Raw genomic sequence first — 8,560 nt, forward strand, 5'->3', positions numbered from 1 at the left:
CTGGGCAACATAGCAAGACACCATTTCTACAAAACAAAAGCAAAAGCAATCGGCCAGGTGTAGTGGTGGGTGATGACAGTCCAAGCTACTTGGTAGGCTGAGGTAGCAGGATTGCTTGGGCCCAAGAGGTGGAAGCTGCAGTGAGGTATGATTGTAACACTGTACTCCAGCCTGGGCAACAGAGCAAGACCCTGTCTTGAAAAATAAAATAAAAATTGTGTTCAAAGAAGCATCTAATAAGGTATTTGCCCTCTTCCCACTCCCCACACCCCAACTAAGACCTTCTAAAAGCTGTTCTGCTAGGAAGGTGAGCAGAATTTACTTGCTACTCATTGACTACAGCCTTTATCTTGCTTACTCTTTTTATTTCTTAATTTCAGACTTACAGAAAAGGTATAGAAATTGTACAAAAAATTCCTGTATACTCTTCACCCAATTTCTTAAATATTGCTATTTTACCACGTTTGTTTTATCATTTTGGTCATTTCGCTAGCACAGTATCTGACATATTTCTCCACTCTAAATTTATAATCTTTCTCTTTATAATTAATAAATATCTTGTGGGGACATACTTTGTGACTATGTAAATATCCCATTTCTCAACCAAACTTTACCTGCTAGTTTTCCCATCCATTGATGCTTCAATTATTACCATGATCGTTGCCAGATAGTGATTTCCTAACTCCATTATTCCTTCTATATTTATTAGTTGATATTCTACCATAAGGACTCACTTTTCCTTCTTCCACACTTACTCTTATTTGTATGCCCACATATGTTATTCGATGAGTTATTATACATTACTATCATTATTTATTGTTATGCTTAATTGTTCCAGATTTGGCCAGCAGGCATCCCTTCAGGATAACTCTTGGACATTTTGACATGCCTGATCCTGTATTTTTAAAGCACTTTCTAACTTACTAGCTCAATAAGATGTGCAAGGCTCATCTTGTACCTCCCCAGCCCTGGCCTCCCTGGAACAGGCCAATTCCTCAAGGAGCTCCGGTTCCTTTAAATAGTGAACAAAATTTAGAAATCATGATCTAAGTGACAGGTGTGCTCATTGCTCTTGGGGTGCCATTGTCTCTGGGCTTTCTCAGCGAATAAAGCCAGGCAATATATACATGCATATATATATGTGATTATATGTACACAATAAAAACATAATCACACCTTTCTTAAAAAACATGAGTTTTATACTGTCATTCCAAGTCTAATCCAACACTACAGGATTCATTCTACTTTTGTCCCGTTCTAATTTGTAACTCTCTTCTCTCTGTGAGGAAAATGAATTCCATTATTTATAATAAATTTACTTATTTGCCCAATTCCAGAATATACAGAAGTAGTTTTAGAATTGCTACCAAAAGACATCCTCTAGTGCAAAAAAAAAAAAAGTAACTAAAATTTAATATTCATTTGCAATTCATTTAGTCTTTAATCTGAGAGTATATAGGGAAAAAAATCATATTCTAAAGTTGCTTGGATTGGGTTAGTCCCCCCACCAACATACCTGCCCTTCAGGGTGACTATATGATTCACTTGAAGCTGTTAGTTTGATTTGTTTGTATTCCATTTTAGGATTTCCCTCCTCATTTGTGTGTGCGTGTGTGTGTGTGTCTATGTGTGTTTTAGTATATGAACATTAACATGGTTCCAAAAAATAGACCCATACAGAAAGAAATATCCAAGAAAAATGTCAGTCCTCATCTCCTCCACTTAGTCCCCAGCCTCCTCACCCTTTTTTCCTCATTTCCACCCATTTCCTATAGGTAACCAGTCTCATTACTTTCTAATTTATCCTTCCTGGTTTTCTTTTTTGGTCAAAAAAGCAGACGTGTCTGTTTTCTCACTCCTTTTTTTTTTTTTAATACACAAAAACTAGCATACTGTAGATACTGTTTTGTACTCTACCTTTTTCACTAAATAATATACCCTAGAAATCATTCTATATCGGTTTACGGACATCTTTCTCATTCTTTTTTTTTTTTTTTTTTTGAGACAGAGTCTTGCTCTGTCACTCAGGTTGGCGTGCAGTGGCGTGATCTCAGCTCTGTAACCTCTGCTTCCTGGGTTCAAGCAATTCTCCAGGCTGGTCTCAAAACCCTGAGCTCAAAGGAGTTTGAGCCTTTCCTTGAATAGAGTCCTGAGTTCAAAGGAGTTTGAGCTCAGGAGTTTGAGACCACCCCGGGCAATATGGCAAAACCCTGTCATTCTGCCTAGGACTCTCATCAAGTGCTGGGATTACAGGTGTGAGCTACGGTGCCTGGCCTTATATTTATTTAATTAGTTTAGTTCTGAGAGTAATGCTGTACAAAAACAATGGGGCAGGGGAAGAGCCCTTAGATAAGAAATAATAGATACATAAGGATGGATCACATTCTGCCTGTGGGAATGACTGGGGATATATTTTTACATCTCTAGGAAGGACGTATTTCCTCCCAGCAGAGTTGATGATCTGAAGTTGCTGGAAACATGATAAATAGTGAAGGGAGTAGGTCTGCCTGTGCTACAGAGCCTGGTTAATTACACTGTAAATCATACAAATACCGACATGTTGAACAAAAAGCTTCTCCAGACATCTTCTCCTTCTCACTAAAAGACACTTCTTTAAAAAACTAGGCAGATTGGTAATTATCTCAAGCTGAGAATATACAAAATGCTGGTATTAACCCCTAGAGATGCAGAAAAGTTTTAGGGCTTTGAAGTCTGTAAGGCATTAAAAAAAAAGCTTGGCCGGGCGCAGTGGCTCACGCTTGTAATCCCAGCACTTTGGGAGGCCGAGGTGGGCGGAATACGAGGTCAAGAGATCAAGACCATCCCGGCTAACACAGTGAAACCCCTTCTCTACTAAAAATACAAAAAAGTTAGCCAGGCGTGGTGGCGGGCGCCTGTAGTCCCAGCTACTCTGGAGGCTGAAGCAGGAGAATGGTGTGAACCCGGGAGGCTGAGCTTGCAGTGAGCCGAGATCGCGCCACTGTGCTCCAGCCTGGGCGACAGAACAAGACTCCGCCTCAAAAACAAACAAACAAACAAACAAACGCTTAGGCCGGGCGTGGTGGCTCAAGCCTGTAATCCCAGCACTTTGGGAGGCCGAGACGGGCGGATCACGAGGTCAGGAGATCGAGACCATCCTGGCTAACACGGTGAAACCCCGTCTCTACTAAAATACAAAACTAGCCGGGCGAGGTGGCGGCGCCTGTAGTCCCAGCTACTCGGGAGGCTGAGGCAGGAGAATGGCGGGAACCCGGGAGGCGGAGCTTGCAGTGAGTTGAGATCCAGCCACTGCACTCCAGTCCGGGCGACAGAGCGAGACTCCACCTCAAAAAAAAAAAAAAAAAAAAACTTAACAAATATGATTTATAAATCATACACTCCTGATTAAGCATTTTATTAGTAGGACAACCAAATCCCACTCCCCATAGTCTACAATCGACACTATAACATTGTTCTACAATTTTATTATCTGTATCTTTCTCTTGGGAGCCTTTCCTTGCATAGAGTCTAGGATTCACGAATGATTCTCTACCCCTTAGAAAGGTAAATGTTTCATTTGGAAATCTTTGTGCGATCTGGGCTTTCACAGATGGAGATCAAAGATAGGAATTAGTCATCTACTCCGCTCCTGACCAATAATGTCAGCAAATCCTCCCTTGTCCCTTCGTCTCTTCCACAATAAAAGCAAAAGAATATCACCATGGTGTATATATTGATATTTTACCACTTTTATATTACCATTTATACTGTGACCATTTCATTCACATGGTATCTTCCAGGTTGCTCCACTGTAAATTTTCAGTTTTTCTCTTTGTAATTAATCAATACCTTGTGGGACACACTTTGTGACCATGTAACTATCCTGTTTCTCATATGTGGCAAAGAGTTTCATGAAGAGGCCACAAATTCACAATAGGGGCCCTCATTAGATCTCCTTAAATATGATATTATTTAAACCACCTCATGCCAAATAGTCTATACCTGAAGAAAACCAAGTTTCATTAATTGCTGCTTTTATCTTGGCATCAATAACATGAGGCAACACAGCCTTGTTTAAAGAGCTCAAGCTAGGGAATCACACAGATTGGGTTCAAAATCCAGTATGGCAACTTACTACCTATATGATGTGAGAGGCAAGCTACTTGATGTCTCTGAGCCCTAGTTTCTTCTCAGAAAAATAACATTGTAATATCAACCTCATAGCGCTGTTATGAGTTCAATGAGCTCATATAATCTGAAAAGTACCCTGAACCCAATGTGGCACACAGCAGGCATTCAACAAATGGTATCTATTAATAAATAATAACGGTGATATTATTTTGGTTAGTTTTGAACCCTGATGAAATTTTTTATGGATGGAGATATTGTGGCATACTATACACCGATTCTATTGATCCAGCCTTATGCCAGAGCTGATTTAAAAACAGAAAAGCAAATTCCTTGGTAGATTCTCTTCAGGAAATTAAACTGTGGGGTCTATGGGCCCAGAGTTCATGTCAACTCTTCATTTCAATGTGGACTGTCCACTTGGAGGTCAATAAGATGATTCCAGAGAGCCCTTTATTCCAAGACTGGAGTGCCACCATGAGGTCAGCATTAGTCCTTGCGATATTTACTTCACTTCTGTCCTGAGTAAAAGAATATTTCAGTAGTTACACTTACACTGCATTGTAGCCTAAAAAGTACTCTCTGTTGACTATTGGTGGCAAAAAATAATAATAATAATACAAAAAGTGTAAGAATTTGGATTTCTTGAGTACCTGACTTGGATTTCTAAAGTACTACTATTGGTAAATCTTGAGAATTTGAAATTGGAAACTCAGCCCCCGGGGAAAGCAAGGTTTTTGTCTCACTGTGGGAATGGCTTCTGGGTTTGTTATCCATAGCCAATCACCCTCTCCTCAACTTACTTTTAAATTAAGATCCTGAAGTTATAATTCAGAAGTTCCTAGCTCCCGTTGCAAAGAAATAATAATTCCTACTTTCAAATACCCATTAGAAACTTCATTCAAATGTCCCACAAAAATCTCAAACTCAACGTATTCAGAATTAAACTTACAATTTAATATACAGTCCTCACACAAACCTAGCCCTTCAGCACTCCCCCTTTCCATGAAAGTTTGAGACCTGGCAGTTATTTTAGGTTTCTGCCACTCCTGCTGTCCTCCCACATCCAATCACTTTACCTCCTTAATGTCCTTTAGATCTGCTCCTTTCTCCTCTTCCTTTCTACAGCCACTGCCTTCTTTCCTCACTAGACTGCTATTTCAACATTGTCCTGGTCTCCCTGATTCCAGACTCACCTCTCTTCTGCGATGCTGCTAAAGTGATCTTTTAAAATTAACAAAGTGAGCTTTTAAAATTAAAAACTGCCAGGCACAGTGGCTCATGCCTGTCATTCCAGCATGTTGGGAGGCCGAGGCAGGTGGATTGCTTGGGCCCAAGAGTTTGAGACCAGCCTAGGCAACATGGTAAAACTCCATTCCTACAAAAAAAAAAAAAAAAAAAAAAAAAAGTAAAAATTAGCTGGTGCATGCCTGTAGTCCCAGCTACTAGAGAGGCTGAGGTGGGAGGATCACCTGAGCCTGGGGAGGGCAAGGCTGCAGTGAACTATGATTGCACCACTGCACCACAGCCTGGATGACAGGGTGAGACCTTGTCTCTAAATAAATAAATATTAAATTAAAAACTATTTATATCAGTGGTTTAACATCCTTTAATGGCTCTCAGTGCCAACAAGATCAGGTTCAAAGTCCTCTGTATACAAAAGGCCCGTCATAAGCTGGTTCCTACCTACCTGTCCAGCTCCAATTCTTGCTGCAGCATCCAATTCCGGCTTTGCTGAGCCACTAGTAGTTCCCCAAATACAACAGGGTGTTTCATGCCTTCTTACATTTGTTGCGCTGCTCTTCTCTCTACTTAAATGCCTGTCTTGTCTAATTGGTCAACACTTTATTTGTTAAGGCTATGCCAGCTTTATCTTCTCTACAAAGCCTTTTCTTTCTTTCTTTTTTTTTTTTTTTTTTGAGACGGAGTTTCGCTGTGTCGCCCAGGCTGGAGTGCAGTGGCCGGATCTCAGCTCACTGCAAGCTCCGCCTCCCGGGTTTACGTCATTCTCCTGCCTCAGCCTCCCGAGTAGCTGGGACTACAGGCGCCCGCCACCTCGCCCGGCTAGTTTTTTGTATTTTCTTTAGTAGAGACGGGGTTTCACCGTGTTAGCCAGGATGGTCTCGATCTCCTGACCTCGTGATCCGCCCGTCTCAGCCTCCCAAAGTGCTGGGATTACAGGCTTGAGCCACCGCGCCCAGCCTACAAAGTCTTTTCTAACTTTCCACAAAGCCCACTCCATCCTGCCACCCTACAGCAACTTACTCCCTCACTTCCTATAACTTATACTGCAGTGCCTAGAGAATTTCCTCGCTCTGTTTGCCAACAGTTCTCTGTCCCTTGCAAACTCAAAGCTCCTTGAGACCAAGGACTGCGTGTAGTTCATTTTTGGATCCCTAAGCCCTACTAGTCCATGCCAGAAACACCGTAAAAACAACCACCACCAAGTTTGTTGAACGATAAACAAGGAGTGGAGAAAAAGTTTTCAAAAACATACTCTTAGGACACAGAGTGATCATTCTATTCACAACAAGTTATCCCAACTAGCCTCCACTGCAGTGTTAGACAGACTTTGTGTTCTCACTTGCTCCAGCTGAGAAATCATGTGTGTCTACCAGTCAGACTGTACTGGTTTTTAGAGAAATTCCAGTTATACAAAACCATGATTCAGTTTCCTCAGCACTTTTGTTGACAAAGCTTCTAAATTGTTTTGTTTTGTTTTTTCCCCAGGAGGAAATGGTCCTTTAATGAGTCAGCTGGACACTGTGAGGGTATGAAATGGTCTAAGTCTAACAGTTTCTATTTGCCTTCTTTCATTCATTCATCTAAAATTTATCACAAAGCACTAAGCAAAAAAACATAAGGTCCGTTCCAAAATTCATTAAGGTTGGCAGTTTCAGGGATCTTTGTCTATTTCATTTCACTTCATTAATGCGACAAGATTTACTGACCACTTACTATGAAACAGACTCCATAAAAAGCAAACAATATGAAGATAAATGAGATGTAGGAACAGCCCTCAAAAAGCTCAAAGTCTGTGGACATACATGGAAATATCATTTCAATGCTATAGGAAAAGAGCTAAAATAGAGGTACTTATACAGTGGCATGAGAACTCAAAGAAAGATGGACTATGTCAAGGACGGGACATTCAGGGTAAGTTCTCAGGAGAGGATGTGTAAACTGAGTATTGAAGAATATAAGGAGTTCTCCATGGAGGAAAGGAAAAGAGGACATTCCAAGAAGAAAGAAAAATAAGTACAAAGGTTCTGAGTTGGAAGCAAAGCTGAAATGAGATAAGAAAACTAAAGCTTAGGGAGGATAAGTAACCATACAGCTGGTTAAGTGATGGGATTGAGAGTTGAACCCAAGCTGAAGCTGTTTATGGGAGGGAGTCATAGTTCTTGAGAATGCTGAAGAAGATAAAACGTTGAGAATCACTACTTAAGGTTTGACCTACAAGTTATAGTTCAGACTACATTCAGTAGACAACAGGGAATCATGAGAGGTTTTTAAGCAGAGAAGCAACATGGGCCACATTTGGGCTTCAGAAATATAATTTCAGCAGGTGGATTCTTAATGTTGTCTACAATTAGAATCACTTGAGAAGCTTTCAAAAACTACAGGCTAGGGAACCAGTATAGAACAATTAAACCAGAATTTCTGGGGGTGGGACTCTGTTTTCTTTTGTTTGTTTTGAGGCAGGATCTTGCTCTGTTGCCCAGGCTGGAGTGTAGTGGTGTGATCATGGCTCACTGTAACCTCGATCTCCCAGGCTCAAGTGATACTCCCAGTTCAGCCTCCCTAGTAGCTGGGACTACAGGAACACCACCACACTTGGCTAATTTTTAAAAATTTTTGGTAGAAATGCAGTCTCCTTATGTTGCCCAGGCTGGTCTTGGATTCCTGGCCTGAAGCAATTCTCCTGCCTCGGCCTCCCAAAGTGCTGGGATTATAGGTATGAGCCACTGCACTTGGTCACTTGTTTTATAAGTTCTTCAGAAGATTCTAACGTGTGGTTAGGGTCAAGAACTATTGCTCCAGAAGGAAGAACTGAAAGATAGAAAAGAACTAATATTGATTAAGAACCTACTATGTGTGAGATTTTGTTCCAAATGCTTTATACAGTAATTACAGAATATATATACACACATATATATACACATACTAGGATTTTATACATATCTAGTATTCTGACCCATCTCAACCATTTTGAACCCTGTGTGGTGAAAAATTATGCTACTCCTAACCTCAAGGTAGATATTATAATCCTATAATCACTATTTTACCAACAAGGAAACCGAGGAACAGACCAGTGAAATAACTCATTTAAGATTATCAAATTAACGAATAATACAATTGGACTCAAACATTAAATCTTTCTGATGGCCGGGCGCGGTGGCTCAAGCCTGTAATCCCAGCACTTTGGGAGGCCGAGACGGGCGGATCACGA

Source organism: Rhinopithecus bieti, unplaced genomic scaffold (assembly GCF_001698545.2).
Source record: "Rhinopithecus bieti isolate Rb0 unplaced genomic scaffold, ASM169854v2 scaffold_74621, whole genome shotgun sequence".
Lineage (NCBI taxonomy): Eukaryota > Metazoa > Chordata > Mammalia > Primates > Cercopithecidae > Rhinopithecus > Rhinopithecus bieti.